The sequence below is a fragment of the Manis pentadactyla genome, chromosome 10 (assembly GCF_030020395.1).
Source record: "Manis pentadactyla isolate mManPen7 chromosome 10, mManPen7.hap1, whole genome shotgun sequence".
Taxonomy (NCBI): domain Eukaryota; kingdom Metazoa; phylum Chordata; class Mammalia; order Pholidota; family Manidae; genus Manis; species Manis pentadactyla.
In genome coordinates this window covers 106,976,003-106,999,255 of record NC_080028.1, presented here as the reverse complement: position 1 = coordinate 106,999,255, position 23,253 = coordinate 106,976,003, and positions in this window count along the sequence as shown.

Genomic DNA, 23,253 nt, shown 5'->3' with positions numbered 1-23,253 from the left:
GTTTATCTTCATGTTTCAAAATCAGAATAAAAGTACTAATAATCTTTATAGACATAGAAATATTTCTTTATTTAGAATACCTATTCTGTAGTTAAGTACTTAAATTATTGCTTAGACATATACATGAAAGGACTGCTGGGAAGTTTTTTGTTGTTGAGGGCAGGGGGTAATGATAAATAACAAGTGGGTTGTATTTCTTTTAGAAAGCAGTATTCATCACTTCTGTTCCCCAATCTATTTCATAAATATGGGATGGACTTTTATTAAAATTGGGGTAAGGTTATGCTCCTTGTAGTAGTTTCTTTAGCAGTTTGTTTCTAAGATGGAGTACCAACTAATATTTGGCAGAAAGGAGTGTTTAATTTTTAAAGTCAATATATTAAAAAATCTAGGAGAAAGAGGGAAATTCTATACTCCCATGATTGACAAAATTGTTTAAAAAATTAAAAGATACAATGGAGCTATAATTTTTTTTTATCACAGTTTTACTAACCAGTAAGGCAGTTGTTGGTATTCTTAAGGTTGACATTCCTGGTATTATATGTTTTCAGGCATCCAAGTTATAATAATTCAAAATGGACAAACATATAAACTTCTCAGATTTACAAAGCTGTTTTAACTGTTGTTAAAAGCTCCCTGAATATAAAGATATTTATTATTTGTTTCCCTTTGATTAGTAAGGAATGGTAAATAAGTGTAATGCAAAACCTTTGCTATTAATAAAATATCTCTAAATTTAGAAAACACTGGGTTTTGAAATGATTGAAGCCAACTTCTAGAACTACCCTTACCCCCCAGGCTATTAGTGTTTTCTGGTCTACCAGTTATCAAACCAATTGATGATGGGTGAGTGCTGGCTCCTCTACCAGCCTTCAGCGCTGCCTTTTTCTTCATGAAGGCTCTTCCAGTTTGGCCGGGGTTTCTTAATGTTAGCCAAGAGGCTAGATTATCTTAAATAAGTAATATTTAACATCATTCTTTCCTGAGGCTTCTCATCCATCTTTGATCCATTGATCCACTTGGGAAAAATAGAAATGAGATCTGAGAGCTGTCGACCCCTGGGCACAAGAGAGTTGGCCAGGGGTTTTGTTTGCTTGTTTTGACAACTGCTATTTAGGAAAAAAAATTATAAGAGCATTATATACTCCTGACTGAATATACAGAAAAGAAGGAAGACTCATAAAGGCTCAAAGGCCGTCCATAAGGCTAGGTGCTGCCATCAGCCAGAGAAGCTGTTTCTCTTTTGTTCAGCTACTTTGAGGAGGAGGTGTCTGTTACTTGCAGCCAAAAACAAACTAGTAAGTATTCTAAAAAATTTCCCCACCCCCAATTTCTTCTTACTAATTAATAAAATACCAAATTTTATTTAGAAAAATGATAGTGGTATATTATAGTTTTCATTCCTTTAGACATTCAGCATTTTGTTCAGGTAGTTGTATATGCATATAACTGGAACCTTAAGAAAATACCAGCTGGCTCCATTTTCCAGGGGTAGGCAGATAAATCTTCAACTTGAACACTTTTCACTAAAGGAGAATGTTTTCTTCCTTTTCCCTGAAGTTATTCTTTCAAGTGCTATGCAAATTATTTAAAGATGACTTTCCCACCATACAACTAGCCAGCTTAAGTCCTCCAAGACTTGGGAATGACTTAAGATTGTTTTCTGTTTTCCTCAGAAAAGCAGCTTTAGCAAGTTCTTTGTCAGGAATGTGATGAGTCTCATGTAATCATGGTCACCAAAAGCAACAGTCCCAATGACCAGAAATTGTTCTTTTCTATGAAAGAATATAGGGCTTCCCAAAGGAAATTTGTTTTTAGCCTTCAGGATTTAACAGGTGGAAGGGAGAGTATTTTATGTTGCTTGGTATACCTGGTGGAAAGGTTCACAGCTCAGCTTCAGCCTAGAAAGAGCTGGCCAGAGGCAAAATTGTGATGCTAAGTTTATTCCCTTCTTTGCCATGATTGGCTAGCATTGCAGGGAAGCTCATGGACTCTGGAGTCAAACTGCCTGAGTTCAAATCCTGACTCCACATTTACTAGCTAGAATGCCCTTGGGCAAGCTTCTTAAACTCTCCATTCATCAGTTGAACCATCTGTAAAATGGAGGTATCAGTAGAACTAACTATTGTGTCAATTAATTAACATGCTGTAACTCCAGGGGAAAATATTTTCCCAGCTCAGGGCAAACTACCTTTGAAACCAAAATCAGTCAAAGGGAGAAAAAAAGTGGGAGGAATCCATGTATTGCATACAAGCAGTTGGCCACTTCTGCTTGCCTGTGTCTCTCACAACCCAGCTGCAGAAGAAGGGACCCCACCCAACCTCTCTGGTCCAGATATGCCCTACCTAGTATACCAGACTTTCATCCCTCTCCTTGTGTGAGCTACAGATGGGTCAATATATAGGGCTACAGGAGGCACAAGCACAGGCTATGAAGATAAAACAAAACTTTCTTGGGATATGATTTTACTGCCTAGATGTTTTGGGTACACTACCATGATCTTTGGGGGCCACTCTGCTGCTACTCCAGGGACACACAGGAGGCCAGCCTACAGCCCTTTTCCCCAAGGTGCTAGAAGGGGCAGCCATCACTGGTCCATGTGTTGAAATGTCCAGGGCCACATCCACTCAACAGTGTCTCCAGGGTTTAATGCAGTTGCGGCTGGCAGTAGGATGTTGCTCTGCTGGCTATATCCTGGCTTTAATAACTCCTCTTTGTTTTGCATGTACAGTTGTATAGGAGAGGCAGCAATGTGTGTTAGCATGTCCACAGGGCTCAAGCCTCCTTTTCAGGGTTTCTCATTCAAAAGCCGTAGCACAGTCCATAAGCAAATTGACCAGCCCCATAAACTGTTGGTGTCTGACTTCAGACCGGATTTCAACAAACAATTGTACTTCTCTATCATGCCTGTCTGGGTATGGTTATATGGTAAATGAAACTTCTACTTTATTCCTAATCGCTGTACCCATTCTTATAATGCATGTCTAGCAAAGTGGGTGCCTTGATCGCTCTTAATCACCTGTGGCCGGTCATAGGCTGCAAAGAGACACTCCAGGCCCCTCTTGGTGGTTTGCTGATCTACACAACATGCAGGAAAAGCAACCAATAGTCCAGTAGCCATGTACACACAAGTCATGACATACCGATATCCTTCTGATATGGGCAGAGGCCCAATATAGTCTATCTGCCACCTGACAAGCATTATCGACCCCCTTACTATTGTCCCATGTTGCTGTGGGACTCAGTTTAAGTCCCTCTTAGAGAACACAAGGCACTCCTTCTGGGCTCTGCTGACCTCTGCCCAGGTCAGTGGCAAGCCCCACTGACGGGTGATAGCCCACATTGTCTTTTGTGCCATGTGCAATAAACACTGATGTAACCATTGGACTTCATCAGAGGCAGGCTTTCCTTCTAGCCAGCGCACCTGGGCCAATGTGTCTGCTTCATCATTCCCTGGGGATGCCAAAGGCAAATGGCCAGTCACATGATAGACAGTAACTGTCTTACTCTGACCAGAGGCCCGTAAGTCTTGCCACAGCTCTTGCCCCAAAAGGGGCCAGTGACCAACCATCCAGATGGCATGGTAACATGTCTGTAGCCACAGGGTCAGGCCCTGATGGATGGCCCAGCTTTCAGTACAGACAACTATGGGGGAGGCCTCCTGGGTGATCATAAGCCATAATGCCTGCAACTCAGCCCACTGGCTGCTCTTCCCCTCTCCATCCTCCATCCATATTGTCTCAGTCTTAGGATGGAAAGCCACAGCCCTCCACTTCAGGGGCTGCCCATGACTGCAGCTGTCTGTAAACTAAGTATCTTCAGGTATATGAGCTTTTCCCTTCTAATGAGGACTCTTGGCTACCAGGGCTCAAAAGCAAGTTCTTCCTGCTTTCCACTGGTATAGGTCACTGGCCCCAGTAAGTGTTGGAGTTCTCCACTTAAGGAGCTAGGAGAGAGGGTGCTGCACTGCTGTAAATATGCTCCCATTTGGCCAGTGTAAGTGTCTGTGCCATGTCACTCCATGGCCTTTGGGTCCAGTTTTGCCCTCAGCCTGTGATGGGATAGGTGGTAATTACCTTGGTCGGAGCTGTTCCAGTGATGGGCTCCATAGCCAGCAAGGCATGGTACACAGCAGCCAGTTGCTTCTCTATCAAGGTGTACCAGGCCTCTGCTCCTTTCCAGAGTTGTGACCAGAATCCAATAGGTTGGTGTGTCTGTTCAAGCCACTGTCAAAGGCCCCACCCATAACCATCTTCAGTTACATGAACATCTAGTTCAGAGAGCCTCTATGAGCCCATTACACTCAAGGCCTGTACAGCCTTGAACACTCACTTAACAACAGTAAAAGCAGCTGCACATGTTTCACCACAGTCCCACCTGATGCCCTTTCATACCAACTGGTATAAGGGCTTCAAAATTTGTGCCAAGTGCAGGATAAACACTCTCCAGTAGCACAAAACACCCCAAAACACTTGTAATACTGCCCAGTGATAGGGGTAGGGAAAGCCTGGACCTTGTCTATGACTGCTTCTGGGATAACTTTAGTTTTATCTGACCAGACAACCCCTAAGAACTTTACAGACAAACCAGGTCCCTGAGCCTCAGTGCTGTTCACAGCCCATCCTTTCTCCTGTAGATGTTGAACAGACTAGAAACTGCCCTTCTAAATTTGCCGAAGAATCAGATGTGAGCATAATGTCATCAGTGTAGTGATGCAGCTCACCGTTTGTGATTTCCTCCATGTGGCCAAGTTCTGGGCTACAAGTCCATGACAGATGGTGGGACTGTGGAGATATCCCTGTGGAAGGACAGTGAATGTCCACTGCCTGCCTTCCCATATGAAGGCAAACTGTTCCTGGCTTTCCTGTGCTATGTCAATAGAGAGGAAAGCATTAGCCAACGTCCACAACTTAATGATACATCCCTATTTCATGACTGAGGATGTCCATAAGGGCTGCTATAGAGGGGACAGCAGCATGCAAAGGGGGTGTGACTTTATTTAGTTCCCTGAGGTCCACAGTCATATGCCAGCAACTGTCTGGCTTTTTCACTGGCTGCACTGGGGAATTAAAAGAACTATGAGTGGGCTTTATGATGCCCACCTTCTCCAACTCCTATAGTTTCTCCAATTTCCTTGTGCCCCTGGGTAATTTATACTGCTTAGTATTTGTCACTCACCGAGGTACAGGCAGAGCAATAGGTGGGTGCTTGGCATGTCCCCTCAGAACTGCCTTTACCACTCATACGCTCAGTCTGAACTCACCTGCAGTGGTCTGTAACTACAGGTCATGCAGGATATCTACCCCCAAAATATATTCAGGGATTGGAAAAATGTATACAGCATGCTCCTTTGCTGTAAACACCCTGTCCCCAGTGGGATTTGGGCTTTCTTGACTCTAATTGCCTTACTTCCATAGTTGTCCATCACAGTGGGGGTCCTAAGAAAATGCTCAGGTTTGCCGTAAATCAGAGAATATTGAGCTCCTGTGTTCACCAGCACCAGGACATGTTTTACATTCACAGGGGACCAATGAATTATTAATTCTACATGTGGCCTCTGGTTTCCACCATGTCCCCCGAGGTTGGGTCCTTGACTGCCCCCCTCAGTCAAACTGTGATCCCCAATCATCCTCCTGTAGGGGGTGAGGGCCCAGGTGGAGCCTGTGTACTGTCCCAGAAAGTCTTGCAGGGACACAGGCCAGACATGGGGCTTTTCCTCTGGCTTCCATGTCCTGGACCTCAGTAGCTAGAACTGCTGCTCTGGCTTTAATTGGTGCCACCGTTCTAACAAGATCCTAATGTGCTGCCCATCAAATTTTTCTTTCACTACTCCTGCCTTTATCAAATCAACCCACATCTGGGTCCTTGAGACTTTCCCAGGGCCCTTTGCACCTCTCCTTTCAGTTGTATCCCGTACTTCCTTCTGCACTCTTATTGTTTCAACCTCCCCTAGATTTGCTAAAGTACGAGTAGCCTCCCTTATGGGTTGCCCTATGTGGGGGGCAAGAGTAGTCACTAGGAACCCAAAGAGAGATGTGCGAGCTGTATGCAGCACCAGATTTCTTATTCCTACAGTGAACAACTCATCGGGGCCCTGGGGGTTCCAAGGTGATATTTTTCATGCCCACCTCCTGTAACACCTGCTGGAGCTCTGCATACTTTTTCCAGCTAGTGGTTAAGTATGGTAAATCACCTTGATCAGGTCAAACTGCCTTTAATGGTTGCTGTCAGCAAATCCAGAAACACCTGATTCTCTGAGTTATGAAGGGCACTTTGCAACTGCTGCCAGAGGGAAGGGTGAGTTGTCATGGAAGCCCTCTACCCATTTTAGAACCTGACATGACATAACAATGTTTTGCACCCCCATATCCCAGAGATGCAAAAGCCATGTAGACAGAAGTTCCTACTGCTTCTGCCAAAACCGGACGCTCATGTCCACCAGCCCATCCTAGGTACTGGGGCAGAGCAGGACTGTTCCACAACCTGGGGAGAGAGTGGCTCCTCCCCCTGAGGAGCCTGCAGTTGTTGTGTTTTCATTTTCATAATTACAACCAGGTGGGACTTTAATATGGGAGAGGCTGGTGCCTCGGTGCGGTGTCCTTGGCAACAGATCAGCCCTTGGCCCAAACCTCTCATCCTCTCCCAACAACTCCTCCACCATCTCCAGGGCTTAAGGCAAACGTCCCCTCCCCCAAGGCCTCTTGCAGTGCAGATTCCCCTGATGTCTCCTCCCTCACTGCTAATGTATCTTGCAGGAGTGTGATCTGTTGCCTCAATCACTGTCTCTCTTTCTGAAGGGCATCCCATAAGTCATCACCCAGCTCCTTCAAGTGATGCTGAAGTGTGTCTCTCTCCTCGGTAAACCTTTCCACTATCTTGAGAAAAAGACATTCCACAATCCCAGCTGTTACATGGCTACTCAGGGCCTCAGAGCAGTCTTCTGTCTCATGGACGGCTAATTCCACATCTTCCAGTGTCTCCAACCTTCCTCAATTCTGGGCAAGGCCCTAGCCCTCTAGGAGGTGCTTTACCCTAGACCAATTCCCCAGTAGGGGCTCCCAAATGGAAGCTCCACAGATAAGGGGCTCCCGCGTGAAGCTTCACCCTCCACTGCCTCAGCCACTGGGCCCTCCTCACCATCCATACAGGGTTTCTGGGCATCTCCCCATTGTCTCTAGAGGCAGCTCACCCAAGTGTCACACCCACATATACAGATTTGGGGTTCAGAGGTCATGCTAACTACTGCCAGATGTAACTCCAAGGGGAGAAATATTTTACCAGCCTGGGGCAATAATGTCTTTGAAACCGAAATTAGTCAAAGAGAGAAATAAATTGAGAGAAATATTTATTTCTCACAAGCAGTCATCCATTTCTGCTCACATGGCCTCTCTTGACATGGCTGCAAAAAGGAGCCCCACCCAACCTCTCTGGTCCAGATATGCCCTCCCTTCCCCTTGTAATTACCTATTGATAAGGAGTTGGACTACTTTTCTCCACCCCTTTGGAAACACCTATTGATATGGAGATTCACTAAGGCCAGGTGAGAGATTCTGGAAATATTGCTGTTTTACCCACACATGTACAAACAGCTTAGGAACAGTGCCTGGTGCATAGGAAACATTCAATAGTTTTGGCTGTTGAACCATTCATGGTTCTGCATCTGGTATTCTAGGATACAGTTTTCAGCTGTACCTGTGTATTTGCTTTTAAATTTATTTTGTATTATAACAATCATGCATCTAGTCTTAACACTGCATTCAAAACATTTGTGAGTAAGTCAGGAAGAATTTCAGGGATGGAGAAGCTTTCCCTGTACTGAAATCTTATCACCTAAGTGCTGTCTACTTCAGGCCCACAAATTACCTGATAAGCAAAGTGAGGGAAAAATTCCTGTTTACAAAGCAAAAGCTAGGGTTTTCCTTGTCATGCACGAAGAGGATTAATTGATAAAACACTAAAATGAAAAACACCCCCTTCTTCAGTGGCGTAGGTAGGGTTCGTTTCCTTTATGAGATGGATCTAAGGCTTTTCCTCTGGCTCACTCAAAGCTGCCTCTTTGTCCTGCATATTCCTTTCCCCGGAAGTCCTTTTGTTAGGTCAAAGGTAGACATAAGCAGATTGGGGAGGGAAGATAAGGTTCAGGAAAAAACTGCTTAAACTCATCCCAGGTAGGGGGTCCCATGTCAGGACAACAAACGCTATGCAGGGAAATAACTTCTTGCCTACAGGGACCAGGACAAACCATCCCAAACAGGTCCTAAAGCAAGGCAATGGAACAAAACTAAGAAACCCCCAAACCACCCCTCATTATAATCTCATCAACATAAAATTGCAGTTTTGCATGCCCCTCACTCCCTCTCCCCATGGGCTTTTCTGAGAGCATTTTGGGACAAGTCATGTGCTCCAAGAAGAATGGGTGTATAACTAGAACTAGGTCAGTCAAATGACCTCATCCTGTCAATCAAAGAAGTGCCTCCCCTAAAGGTTTGGGGCCTTTGTCTACCTTGACTCTGTCCCCCTCCTTCCTTGGAAAATATTCAGATAAAACTTTCATTCTGCTTCCCTGTTGTTCTTCTTCCTTTCAAGTCTTTGTTGTGGTGGGGACAAGAAACGAGGAGAATGAACTTTACCCATAACACTTTCTTTACTCTCATCCTTAGGACTCAGCTTGGATATTATGCCCTCTGAGAAGACTCTCCCCTCCTTGAGTTCCCATAAGAACCTGTTCCATCTCTCAACCCCCAATTATAGCCCCAGCATGCTGCCTTGGAGCCAATAGTCAACCTGTCATCCTGTCCCATAGATCCATGATGACAGAGAATGGTCTGTTTTTCTTATTGTTGTGACCTGGGCACCTGGCACAGTGCTTAGCACATAACAGGTGCTCAGTAAAATTTTGCTGTATTATGTAGGGCATCCCAAGACTTTTAAACTTTGGTGCTGAGTAAACGTGGACCCTGGAGGGATTGGATGAGTCTGAGGCTTGCTGGACACATTTGCATATGCAGGGTATGTAGAAAGGATGGATTAGGCTTCTGGATTTGCTCTTACCAGAGTCATTCAAAGGCTTCTTGTTAAGCAGATTCCTTTGTAGGTGTCAGGTTAAGCTGCCTGCTCTGTGGCCTTCTATCAGCTCATCTGTTAGCTCACTTGTTCATTTTTCTCTGCTGAATGAGGACATTAACTGGTCAAATGGTGCACAGTATATGCCAAAAGATGTTGCTGTTCTGTCAAAGGAGGAGCCCTACCTTCTTGCTATTTGAAAGAGAAAAATAAGTCTTTTAAGAAGGTTTGTACTGTGTAATGATTATATGTCTCTGTGTCTTTTAATTCCTGCTTTAAAAAGGAAGTGACTCACACTGTAGATAAACGGGCTTGAAAGAATGTCTGGCTTATGCAAAGCTCTTATTTACATACTAGTCTCTTTCATTCACAAGGAAATAGGAACTCAAGGACTTTGGGACTGGAGTTTCCTCTCTTTTGATTCCTGTTCTTTTGATAGGCAGTGGCCTAAATGATCTCTGGGAGGATTTTCTCTGCCCTTGACATGTCTCCCACCCAGCCTTTTCCTTTCTCTGTTGAAAATAGGAATTGCACGAGTGTAAGAGCAGAGAACAGAAAAATATAAAAAGTTCCTCTTACATTCCTGACTCCTCAAAGGCTCAGGCTTTTCACTTTGAGTATTTCACGTCTTCTCATCTGTCTAAGTGAGGCTACATTTTCACCCCTTACTATGTCCTTCACAGGTTAGGTGCATATGCTTAGTGTCAGCTAGACCCGGCTCAGATTCTTCATACTAGCTGTGTAGTCTTGGGCCAGTCATTTAATCTCAGCCTATTTCCTCACCTGTGAATGGGAATGCTAATAATAGCTAAATCACAGACCTGCTGTGATAGTGACATGAGAATTTCCTTAAAGCACATGGCCTGGCATTTGATCAGTGTTAAACTCATCCAATATTTGAGGTAATCATTAATAAGAATTTTATTTCTAACCCTGACTTAATCTCTAATATTTTTTAATTTTGAAGTTCTTGTTATACCTTTTCTAAATAATTTCTTCAATTTAAACTTTCATTCTTCAGCATTTGTTGAATCAACGATGAATGACTGGTAGTGGTTTGTGTTCCCAATTATAAGAGCTTACCATAGTCTCAAAAATCCTAATTTAAAATTCTAATTTGTTGGAGATCCCTGAAAAGGCAGACTGCTTACAGGGTGAAGAGTTTATTCTTTTCAATTACAGGGTTAAAGGTGTTCCTGGAAGCCAAGATTCTTTGCCCTGCCCACTAGCTGCTGAACCGGAGATGACCTCAGGCTGGTGTGATCCAGACCAACTCCCACTTAGCCTGGCTTGGTCTTCTCAGCAAAACAGCATCTGGGCAGGGCAGTAGGTGAACAGTCCTCTTGTTTTCCCCTCCCATAAAATAACCTGTCATACACTCAAAAACAGTTATTAATGCAATTGCAGCTCATACATTAATTAGCTCAGGGATAAACAAATAATAAAATGAACTCCTTCGAGTTTTTCTCATATGTAAGTCAAAGGAAAGGAATCTGGGGCAAAATACCTCTCAGAACCGAAATCAGTCAAAGGGAGAAATATAGTATAAAATCCATTCACTGCTTACAAACCGCAGTCCCGGGCTGTCCCTTTCCTGCTCCAGCAGAAGCAAAACCGGCCCTCCCCTTCACCTTTTAGGTACAGATACGTTCTCTGTTGCCCAGGTAGTTACATATTGATATGGAGATGAACTTCTGTCCACCTGAGGAATGATGCAAATGCACTAAAGCCATACTTCTCTCCACCCTTGAGCGCTCTGCTGATATGCATATGTACTAAAACCAGATGAAATGTTCTGGAAATATTACATTTTACCCACAGACCACCCCTCCAGAAATCTCACCTTACAATTTACTTGTTCCCCCTCTTCTGACCAAACTAATGACATACAATAGCAACAATAAAATCGTGATAATCCTCAAACCAGAGGATACATCCTGTGCAGTTTAAGTAAATGTACTTTACAACACAATCTCTCACTAAGCACAAAATATGTTTGTATACTTGTTTACTCCTTCCTAACAACCATGCTAGATTACTCACAAAACTTTTACCAAAAGTTAGACAAAGTCAAGCCTCTCTTTAAGCATTTTTTTCTTGACAACAGCAACACAATCATGATAATTCTCAAGCCAGAGGATTCAGCCAGGTTAAAAGTCCCATGTAGATTAAATCCAAAGCTTGTCCATTCCAGCCATCATGCCGCAGCTGAAGCCAGGGGGCGCATCCAGGACACAAGGATTGTAGAACCAAATAACTGTGATTTTGGGGGGTCACTTTGTTGTTATTCCAGGAATACACAGGAGGCCAGCTTCCAGGCCTTTTCCCCAAGGTGCCAGAAGAGTCAGCCATCACCAGTCCATGTATTGAATTGTCTAGGGCCACGTTCATTTTATTCCTAATTGCTGCACCCATCATTGCAACACATGTCCAATAAAGTGGGTGCCTTGATCACTCTCAACCACTGGCAACTGGCCATAAGCTGCAAAGAGATGCTCTAGGCCCCACTTGGTGGTTTGCTGATCTGCACAATGTGCAGGGCACTCCTTGCAGTCTTGGCTGACTTCTTCAAAGGTCAATGGCAAGCCCCACTGATGGGCTACAGCCCACATTGTCTTTTGCCCCACATGCAACAAACACTGATGTAGCCATTGGGTCACATCAGAGGCAGGCTTTCTTTCCAGCCAGCACACCTGGGCCAATGTGTCTGCCTCATCATTCCCTGGGGACGCCAAATACCAGTGGCCAGTCACATGATATACTGTAGGTGTCTGTGCCACACCACTCTGTGGCCTTTGGGTCCAGTCTCTCACTCACCCCATGATAACATAGGTGGTTATCACCTTGGTCAGAGCTGTTCTGGTGACAGACTCTGTAGCCAGCAAGGTGTGGTGTACAGCAGCCAGTTGCTTCTCCATCAAGGTGACCCGGACCTCTGCTCCTTTCCATAGCTGTGACCAGGCTCCGGCTGGCAGCAGGAGCAGTGGCAGTGGCAGAAGCAGTAGCCTTAGGCTTGGGCCACGGGCCACGGGCTGGGACTGGTGCAGCCAGCAGCAGTGGTGGCACCTCCTCGACCACACGAGTGTAGACACACGTCCCTCAGAGCAAGCGCCACTTCTCCCCATCATTTCTAGGGGTGGCCCTCCCAAAGGTCACACCCATTACAACAGATTTCGGGTTCAGAGGAATCCTGTCGACTACTGCCAGATGTAAGTCTGGGGAAAGGAAATCCCGGGGCAAAATACCTCTAAGAACCAAAATCAGTTAAAGGGAGAAATAAAGTTTAAAATCCGTTTATTGCTTACAAACTGCAGTTCCGGGCCATCTCTATGCAGATGTACTAAAGCCAGGTGAGGTATTCTGGAAATATTACAATTTTACTCACATTATAGATTTTACTTTTTATCCCTGTAATGTTTCTTTTGCTCCATGAATCCTGCTTTGGTGCATATTCATGCATTTGTTCTCTCCATCCCTTTCTCCCACTCCCAATTAACCAGCTAAGCAGTGGTAACTGGAAACTGAAGGCCTGAAGTTAAAACCTTAGTGACATGGCCCTTCTATTCACACATGCAACAGCCATTCGGAAACATCTCCTCCGAGTTGAACACTGTAGATATTAGGTGTACATTAATTAGAGAGACAGATGGGCAGACAGACACTTGCAGCATTATCTTTATAGTAGATTTTAGGGTTCCTGTAGGATCCATCCAGTATCCAACCCTTAATTTCATAACTTTCTTAATTCTATTTGACTTTCAGCTCCATTCTACTTCAGCCATCCTTTTTCATAGGCACTTCATAGGCATTTACAATTACACTTGACCTTGTCATCACAGAGAACAGAAACCTTAAACTCTATAGGCTGGCTTGCTAACCACAGCCTCCTATCTTTCTCTCTTTCTTATCCCTTTTTCCAGCCACACATTTTTTTTGAGACTGTCAGTTACTATTTTGCCTAGTCTATCAGTCTCTTCTTTATTTTCACATCCCTTCTTATCCATCCTAGATGGGATGATGGCTTAGTGCTTCCAATTTTCTCTGGTCAAGGATATAATGTCCTATTTACCTTCTGCCATTGCAACCTTCAAGATCCTTTCCTGTACCAAAACAGCTTCTCTACTTTCACACATCAAGCCTGCTGCATGCTGCTGGGAAAAAGTCACTCAACTTTGTTACAATAAGTGCATTGTCTTCAACTTTAGGCAGGCTTACCATGTTACATATTAATCTTTATGTCTTTGGTTATTTCTTTTTTTCATTCCCCATGATTGCCTTGTTTTTTCTTCTGGCTTTTAAAAATGTATATTTTTGGTTTAAAATTTTTTATTACAGAAAATTTCAAACATGTATAAAACTAGAGAGAATAGTATCATAAATCTCCGTGTATGTATTACTTAACTTATGACCAGTCTTATTTCATTATACCTCAATCCCAGGTGTATGTCCTCTACCCCCCAGATTATTTTAAAGCAAATCCTTGACATATTATTTCATCTGTGAGCACTGTATGTACTCTAAAAGTTAAGGACTCTTAAAAAAACTAGGCGCAATAGTATTACCTCAGCAAAATAATTAATAATAATTCTCTAACACCATTAGACAGGCAGATAGTTTTCATACTTCCCTGTCGCCTTTTGACACTTCTTTAAAAGTTTGTTTGAATCAGGATCCTAATAAGGTCAGTGTTTTGTGATTGGTTGGCATGTCTGATATGTCTCTTTTAATGTAAAATTTCTGCCCCTTTTCTCTCTTTTTTGCAATATATGTATCTTTTTGGTTGAAGAAACCAGGCCCTATGATGGCCTTTGAAACCGCTAGTGTGTTACCATGATACCAACACTCATTCCTGACAGCTGATCAGGATTTATAGGCAGAGACCCTTAACTCCTGCTCTATCAGTTAAGTCTGTTCACCACTTCTCTTTACCAATAACTCTATTAGCATTTGCATATGTCATTCCCTCTTCTTGAAGTTCTCTGTGAGGAAAGTTGTCCCTTCTCTCTCTTACCGAAGGCTAATTGCTCCACCAGTGCCCTGGGGCCCTCTTCACTTCATGGGAATGCCTCTATTTTTATCCTCCCTCTGCTGGATTCTTAGCCTCTCCCTGACTCTACCTCTCAGGTTAGAAACATGTTCAAGGCTCTCTTAACTGTACTCACTGACCACCCAAATCTCATACACACACACACACACGCCTCCTCCTGACTAAGTGCGATCACCGTTGTCTGAACCTGTATCTCATTTGGTATCTTTGCAGCATTTTATTTTCAGTGTTAGCCACTTGCTGTTTCTTGAAACATTCTTTAGCTTCCTTGATTGGTTTTCCTCCTACCTCTCTGATTGCAATTCCTCAACCAGTGTGAAGGTTTTCTTCCTCTATCTGCTCTTAAATTTAAGTATTTTGTAAGTTCTACATACTTTCCCTGGACCATCTCATCTAGTCCTATGTATTCAACCATCACCATTATGAGGACTCCCAAATATGTATCTTTGGCTCTGCAATCTCTCTTCTGAGATCTGGATCTGTGTAACCAAGTGCCTAATGGGCAGACACTTTGATATCGCTCAGACAACTCAACTCAACATAGCTTAAACTTTATCCATTAGCTCCCACTTAAACTTTCTCTACTTTCTGCATTGTTTATCTTTGTGAGTGGGTATCACCATTTACCTAGCTGTTTAAGCCAGAATTTCATAATTATCCTTTTTGCCTTCCTCTCGTTCCCTGCTCTCTTTCCTCCCATTTCTAGTAAGTCAACAGCTGATAGTAATCTTAATATTTATGACTTTTCATGTTCTCTTCTCCAAAGCTCCTCACATTTTACATAAATTACTGCAGTAGCTGTAGTGGGTCTCTCTGCTTCCTGTCGAGGTTCCTCTGATTCACCTCCCACACTGCCACCTGAGACAGCATTTTATATGCACCACGAACTCTCTCAATGGCTTTCTGTTCCTTCAGGAAAAGAAAGCTTGGTAACACAGTATATGAAGCCCTGAATGACTTGGTTATGTCTTCCCTCTCCAGCTTTCTCTTCTATCACTCCCCATCTCATAACCTACACTGCAACTTCTTGTATTTCCAAAATGTATTTTCTCACTTCTAAGGCTAGGCCCATGCTGCCCCCTCCGATTAGAACGCCCTTCCTTCTTTTCCTTTAACTCAACCTTCGAGCCTCAGGGCAGGAGTTATCTCTGCTGGAATCTCCAAGCTCAAGCCCAAGTTAGGCTCCTTCTTAACTATCTCCTCAGAAACATGCCTCTTGAAAGGCTCACTGCTCCACACTTCACCTGCTGATCTGAGGTAAACGGAGGTCCTGGCCAGTGCTCACACATGGGCCTCCCCAAGTCATGGTGTGTCCCTGCTGGAAAGGATTTACCTTCTCATTTTGCAGAATAAGATTGTCTGTTTGCAGCTCACTTTCTTTAAGAAGGAAATTCAAACTTCCTGCTTTGGCAATTCAAAAACTGTTTACCAAGGACCTGCTGTGGACAAGGCTCCAGGTTAGCTATCTTCAGGGTATAAAGATAGGAACTTTCCCTCAGGTTGCTTAGTGAGGTAGAGGAGATAAAATACCCACCTAAATAATTTTGAGAGGAAATGCTGTGGGACTTCAGGAGAAGGCATGACAAAGGGCCCTGAGGTAGCTATGGGGGTCAAAGAAGGCCTTGTGGGGGACTGAAGGTTGAATGAAACTTGAATAGGCGCATGGGCAGGGAATGAATATGCATGGAGAGTATTTGGGGCAGAGAGGCCAGGGTGAGAGAAGGCAGGGACTAACTTGAATTTTAAACCACAGGTATGATTTGCTCTGTGCCGTCAGAGTCAGCAGGCCTTTCACAGGCTTTTTTTTATTTTAATTTTTTAATCATAGAAATTGTATAGTACTGAGTCATGGATCTTCTGCAATTAGAAAAATATTTATATAGCATAGATATATTACATTGTATCCTCATGTTACTTTGGCTGTCTGCTTTTTCCTGATGTTCAGAGAGGCAAACATTTGGTAACGTTTATTTATTTATTCAATAATAGTTATTGATCTTTGCTAAGGGCTGGATGTCAGGGCATCTACACAGATAGATAAGACAAAATCACTGCTTTCAAGAAATCACAGTGTTGTGGTTGTGGTAAGAGGTAGAAAGGTTATCAGTTGGTTAAATAACAACAAGGCGATAAACACTGTTGCTTCAGGAGCTGAGTCGAGGAGAGCGCAGAACTCTGGTGTGAGGTGGGAGAAGCCAGCAGAGAAGATGTGAACCCTGTGCAACAGAGAGGGGGTTGCGGTAGGGAGTGCCCTGAGAACTGTGGTATGTGGGAGGCGAATGTGGGGCGAGAAGATGAAACAGGGGTAGGCGGAGGCATCCTATACTTCAGCAGATTCGCATAAAGTTTCAGAAATATTTCTTTCCTGATCATATTGTTTGTAAAAGAAGAGGAGAAATAGAGCCGAGAGAAGAATGGAGAGAAGTAGTGTGGAGCTGACTGTGATTCATGTGCTGTGTGACTGCAGGGACTCACCCGGTCTCTCTGGGCCTCTCTCAGCTGCAGCATGGACCAGGTGGTTTTTAAAGCCTTTTCCAGCTTGAGTGATCCAGGACTCTGTCTTCTGACTTTGCTTCTGATGACGAAGCTGGACATATGTATACTCAAGCACACTGGATCAAGATCCTTGGCTCAGTATTTGCTGAGAAAAAACAAAACCCATTTTCAGACATTTTCTTCCCATGACTAAGCAGGTTGGTTTTTAACCATCAACAGTGGCTGTTTATCAGCTGCTCCCCTTGGAGAGAGGTAGGGAGGCCTTGATTTTTTTTTCTTTTAACATTCTAACACCTCGCCTTGCCTCAATATCAGTACTGTTCATGAACTACATAATATGGTGATAAGAACTGAAATTGCTCATTGGCATTATCATGGGGCTATTTTGAAAACATTATCTCATGTTCATTTCCTAGAATATCATCAAGTCTCCACAATATCAGTTCTTTAAAAGAGCACATTGTTTTTGTTCCAAAATATCTTGGTGAATTGTGTCTTCAGTACCACTAACTTCCTTCTCAGATACTGTGGCCAGAAGCACAGCTCTCAGCAAACCCCTGCCGTTGCAGAATCTGACCCAGTTGCTGAATTTGAAGTTAGCTGTTACCAGTGATTTGTTTATCTTTACTCTTTATGTAGATAATCTGCATGTAGATTACTTAGGGAATTTTTCAGGTCCTGGACTAAATTTCTTTCATCATCACCTATGGTTTTGTCATCTCTTCCCTCATTTCTGCCCTATAGTCAGGCACTATGTGCTCAGGCGACGAGAACTCATCAATCCTAATGTTAGACAAAATGCACTTTCACAGCTGACTCCATCACAAATTGGCATTTTATACATTCTCAACGGTAGAAAAAAGAACTCCCATACTATCTGAGAGTTTAGTTTGACTCATTTCCATTACTGTGCAAAACTGGTTGTCTAATAATCAAACACTTCTCTTGTGTGACCTTGAATCCTTATTCATGAGGCCAGATGAACATTCCTTAATATTTCTATAGGGGGTGTCTTTAAAAACTTTCCCGATTAATTGACAGATCCATGCATTCACTTATCCAAAACATTTAACTCATTTTTAATTGCTCTTTAAATGGCTATATACAAAGTTAAATTTAGGCAGCATCCTTAAATAAGCTTAAAGCAATGATATTTAAGTAGGGAAAAGAGTCATCAGTGTTTTATGATATCCAGTAAGAAAATTTGGAGGTGCAGGGGCTTGATGGCTTAGATTTCAATCATCAGAACTTGTTTCAGCAACAATCTCGTCTCCACTACATGAGTCAAAAACATTCGGAAAGTCAGTACCTTCAACCAGATGCAATGGAAGAGTTTAGTGACATGGAAAATGTGGGATGGCTCTATCATACCTACATCAGTGTGACTCCCAAGGTGGAGTCTTTAAGGCCTGCAAATTATTATTTTGAGTGAATGAACAGATAACAACTAAACATGTTAGGATGTTGTTCAAGCATTATTCATCAGTGAGCAGACCTTGCAAGGATGAGTGAGATTTAGACTAGCTAATAAATTTACTTCAAGGCCACCACACGGAGCACTTAGCCACAAACAATTCTGCCAACTATTGACCTTTTCAGCTACAGCATTTCTTCTAAAAACATGTAATATACAGTGATCAAGATTTGGCCTGCTATTTAACATAACACATATTTTTCTTTGTGAAGTGTCTTTGCATATCATGCAGAGCTTTTAAAGCCCATGCATGGAGAGTGCCTTGCATATTACATTTCTCTGTTATTTTCAGGATCATCCTTCTGGATGGAAGAATAATGTGGTGAAGGTGGGAATAAATGCAGAGGGTGCAAATAAATGCAGAGATTTTTATTGAACTGCAGATACCTTTAAATACTTAATATATTGTGTCTACTAATTTAGGAAGAAAAAGTATTTTTAGAATTCTTTTGTGTGGATTATGTTACTTGCCATTTACTGGGTCTGCAGGGTACAAAATGACTGATAAAATAGTTGAATAGCAATAAACAGTGATTGTGGAAAAATAGGAATTATTGGTGCCATGTGTTAAATTCCTGTCATCAGTCAGCAAGTATGATTGTAGTTTCACAGGAATTTGACAGTCTCCTGGCCTTTGGCCAACCCCTCAGAAAACCTGCTCTTCTCTTAAACAGTGACTCCCGGGCTGGAAGGTGAGGGAGGCATCCACTTGGTGTGTCAGCAATGCGGAAGAGACCACAGAACAAAGTCAACTAGAAGCCAACAGTGCTAGTTAAAGAAAAGAGAACCTTGGGATGGAGTGAGAATGGGTGAAAACAGTAGACTCCAGCTGGGAGTTGGTGGATGATGACTGAGAAAGGGTAGCTACTATGAGATTAAGGTCCGGGATAAGTAAAGACACGTTGTACTCTATGCCGAGGGGCCAGGCCATTAACAGAGTGAGTGAAGCCGTTCCATTACTGTGTGTGTGTGTGTAGGGGCTGGGAGCCTGAGGCTCAGGCAGACTGGAAAGAGGACATTCTCCATTTAATTTCATCAGCTGTTTGGTCCTTAGCTCCACCTGATTGTTGGCATGTGGACCTAATGTTGCAAAGGCCTCTCAGTTTTCCAAAGAAATGGGAAATCTGATATTTTAGAAGGAAATATGTCAGATTTTTAATGTAACACAACATTAAAATAATTGTGTGAGCCAAACTGACCATGTCTATGGGCTGATAGGATCTTCTGGCCAGTGACTGGTCACCTCTATTCTAGGCTGATTTCAGAATGACATGCTTCTAATTAATTGGGTAACCTCATATCTCCATCTGAATAATGGCTCTAAGAACACTTAGCCCTTAGGGTTGTTTTGAGAGTTTGGTAAGATAATTTATATAAAAGCCCCTGCTACAATGTAAGGCATATGATGATAAGACTCGGTAAATGTCAGTTGACTCTGAATCAACAGCCTTACGTAACACTGAGCACTGAGTCGGTCTTTTCCATGCCCACATTCACGGCAAGCTTAGGTGGGCCAAGCTTAGATTTCTGTATGAGTTGATGATGGCTTCTGTCCCCAAGTGTCTCTTTACCTGTGTCTGCCAAGACACACATTTGAGATGAATCTTTGCAACTATAGACAGGTCTCTTTTAAATATAAATGCTTCCTAACTCGGGTGGGCATGGGGATATGTGGTGATAGACTGTGTGGCTTCATTTTGGCTCTGAGCTGGGGTTTTTAGTGAGTTTCTACCATATATATGTATATACACATACGTATTTTCATCTTGCTTGCTGACAGCAGGGAATTCTGTGTAAGGCTGGAGTCACTGGAGGGAGGGGTGAACATGTCAGACGAGCTCAGCCCTGACCAAATAAAGGGGGGCAACAAAGCCCCCAACCCTGGCCTAGTAAGGGAAAGAGACCAACAGATTCTGGCCTGATGACGTGCCAAAATTCCCAGCTGCTGCCCCCTCCCAACCTGGAAAAGGTGCCTTAGGCTAGCCAATCCTCACGCCACTGTAGACCAATGCTCTCCCTCCCCCTAACTTCTTTAAAAACTCACTGCCTGCCCTGCTGGGTGTGACTTCTCCAGCCTGTAACTAACCAGACCGGGGAACATCGCCCGGGATTGCGCCCTATTAAACTTTTGGCTCCTTTGTAGCCTCCTTGCCTGGTTATTTCAGCTCGATTCTACCTTACATTCCGAATGTGATCTTATTTTCTGTAAATCTGGATTCCTGCTGAGAGAAGAAAATTCAATAAAGTGGGCACTGCTGGTAACACATAAAACATTAAGTCATACTTGCATGATTGAAATGGGGTATGAGTGCAAACACTTACCTTAGACTCATCTCAAGTTAAGTACTTCTGTCACAATTGCCTTGAAAACATCGACTGCCTGGTGGAGAGAGTCTGCTAACATGGAAGCTGGCAACAGAAACAGAGCAAGCAATCAGTTGAAGTGAGATCTTCAAGAGCATCAAGATGTCGTTAAGAGAAGGTTTGAAGGCTTTGGGAATTAAATGGAGAGAGGTTGAATTCCTTTTATGTTTAATTGTCTAGAAAACATTGTAGTCTTTGCTGGCCATCCCTGCTAAACTACCATTTTCCCGACTGCTTACTGGCCTCCTCTCCCCACCCTATCACCTTCACTGCCCCAAGCATCACGGAGTCATTTTGGAAAAGAAATGACAAACTCTAATGCTGGCTGTGGGCACTTTTGGACATTTGGACTGATGGAAAGAAAAGGCAGAAACTGAGCCAGTGGAGAGGGTGAACCACAAAGAGGATTTAAGAAGTAGGAAATTCACCTGAGGGTCTATTTTAGACAAAATGGTAACTGTTAAGGGTCTTTACCCCTTTCGTTGTTTACTCATTGTCACTTGTAGAAAGGCACCGAAGATGCATTGTGCACTTTAGTATAAATCACATTAGTTTCACCCTATTTTTTTGCATTTTTAAGAAGAACTAGCTAAGACTCCAAATATTTTTGGTCCCTTGTAGCATTGAAAGATCTACTGTAAAGGTACAAGGAAGAGGTTTCTGGGTTTCATTGACATGGAATCTGATTAGATCCTGGCTTTGGTATGTCCCTTCCTTCCTTCTCCCTTCTTTTTCTTCTCACTCCTCCCCCTTCTTTCTCTTTCTCTCTCTGTTCCCTCCCTCCCTTGTCCCTTCTTTCCTATCAAGAGAGAAAATGAAAGGAGAAAGGTGAGCCAGGAAATGTGCTCTATAAATTCTTTATCCCTGCTGGGATGTGAAATATATTACTGAAAGTCAATAATAAAGTTTAGACTCTTGAATGGAAACAATTTCCCTTCTTTCCCTTTTGCCAGATAAATAACTAAGACTTGGCCAGAGAAATTTCATGGGGCTTCAGGCCTGACTTGCAGCCCAGGGGCCCCTCCTCTTCTGGGGAAAGGCTCAGGCCTCCCGGCAGCACCCCTGGTGGTGGCTGCTCCAATAGCCCCCAGCCGCGGGAGGGGGCGAATATATATGAACAGCAGAAGTCTCAGTTCTCCCCTTGCTAGCCTCCTCTGCAGTGAGCCTCCCCACGCGCCTGGTCCACGGGAGGAACTCAGAATCTGTTGGTTGAATGAGGTATTATGAGGTAACTTTTGGGGAGTTTGGGACGATTTCCTCACTCTCTATAAGTTTTCATCTGGTACTTTCTGGTTTGTGCTGTTTTTTTAAAAATCCTCCCCACCCTCTCACCCTGAAAACATAACTGCATTTCTGATAATATGTGGATGTTTATGCTTTTAGTGAGAAGGCATTAGATATTAGAGAAATAGAAAGCTGAGCTTTAGTAGTTTTTTTCTGGATACAACTTAAAGCAGAATTTTTAAAAATGCTAGTTTCAGCCTGTTAGTGGGTCATCAACTCAATATAGTGGGTTTTGTTTTGCAGTGGGATTTTTTTAAAGGAAACAATTGAGTAGAAAATAGCAAGGGTGAATACTGCTTTGTGAAACTTCTGTTTCATTTACACATCCATGTGAGACCATGTACCAGGGTGAGATGTGAAGTGCATTTCTTACAGTGGACCCACAGAGTTGAAGCTGTTGATTTAAGCCATTCATGCTTTCTTGGTTCGATTTCAAGCAGCAAATGCTCCCTCTAAAAGATCTTAAATCACTCATTTGTCAACTGAGCTCACACTTCCAGAGGCTCTACTTCATCTGACCAGAAGCAGAAAGTTAAGAGATAACAGAGTTGAAGTAAACGGTTTAAATACCTGTTTGAACCAACTACAGTAATACTGAGCCAGTGGCTTATCCAGTCAGCTCTCCACTGCTCCAAATGAAGTTAGCTGATCACATTTTGTAAAGAGGTCATCTGCTTATTTAAAAAATCCTTTTGTGTCGTATTGGGGAAGTGTGAGAACTACTAAAACAGTTGTCAATGGAGATGGAAGGGGCTCTTTACCCAGGGGAGTCCTGGGGCAAACAAGGTTCTATCTGGATCAGGGCGTTCATTTGCGCTCCATGAGGGAGGCCAGAAGCAGGATGGTAAACCTCCTGGTGATACCCTCTGTTCTTTTGCAGCCTCTCAGCTGACTCATTTATAGGGCACAGATTGGGTTACTCCCTGACGTGCTCCTCTGGCCAGCTAGTTATCTGAGTGGGTGTCTCCAGAGCCCCTAGCATTCACAGAGTGGCATTGGGTCCTAGGAAGTGCCTGCAGGGCTGGCGTTCACACCAAGAGGAGGGTGGCAGGGTGTGCCTGGCTCTGCTGCAAAGCCCAGCTAAAGTTGCAGCTGAGGACGTGAAGCTGGCCCTGAAACGGCTGGAAAGGCTATGAGCGCCACACGTGGCCACCCCCTTTTTAGTGTGCACTGCCCAGACCCAAGCTGCTCTTTAGTCAGACAAGGATGGGGGTTTTTCCCCTTTGGGGAATCTGCCCGTATTGTAGAGAGGAAGGCAGAAAGAAGCCAATTGATTTATAGACTCCTTTTGGGGAAAACAAAATAAAGCAAAACAAAAGTCCCTCATGAAACAGCTGTTTTTCCATCTGAACCTGCATTTTATCTTCCCTGGAAATAGTGCATCTCGCATGGATTCACAGCTTTGGAAATTCCTCCTGTGGTCAAGGGGCTCATCTTTTGACAAGTTGGTGGGTAAAGCTCATTGAGCTGTTTCTATTTTTATTCTGTCCAAGAACTAGCCCATTTTCCCCTCACAGACAATAT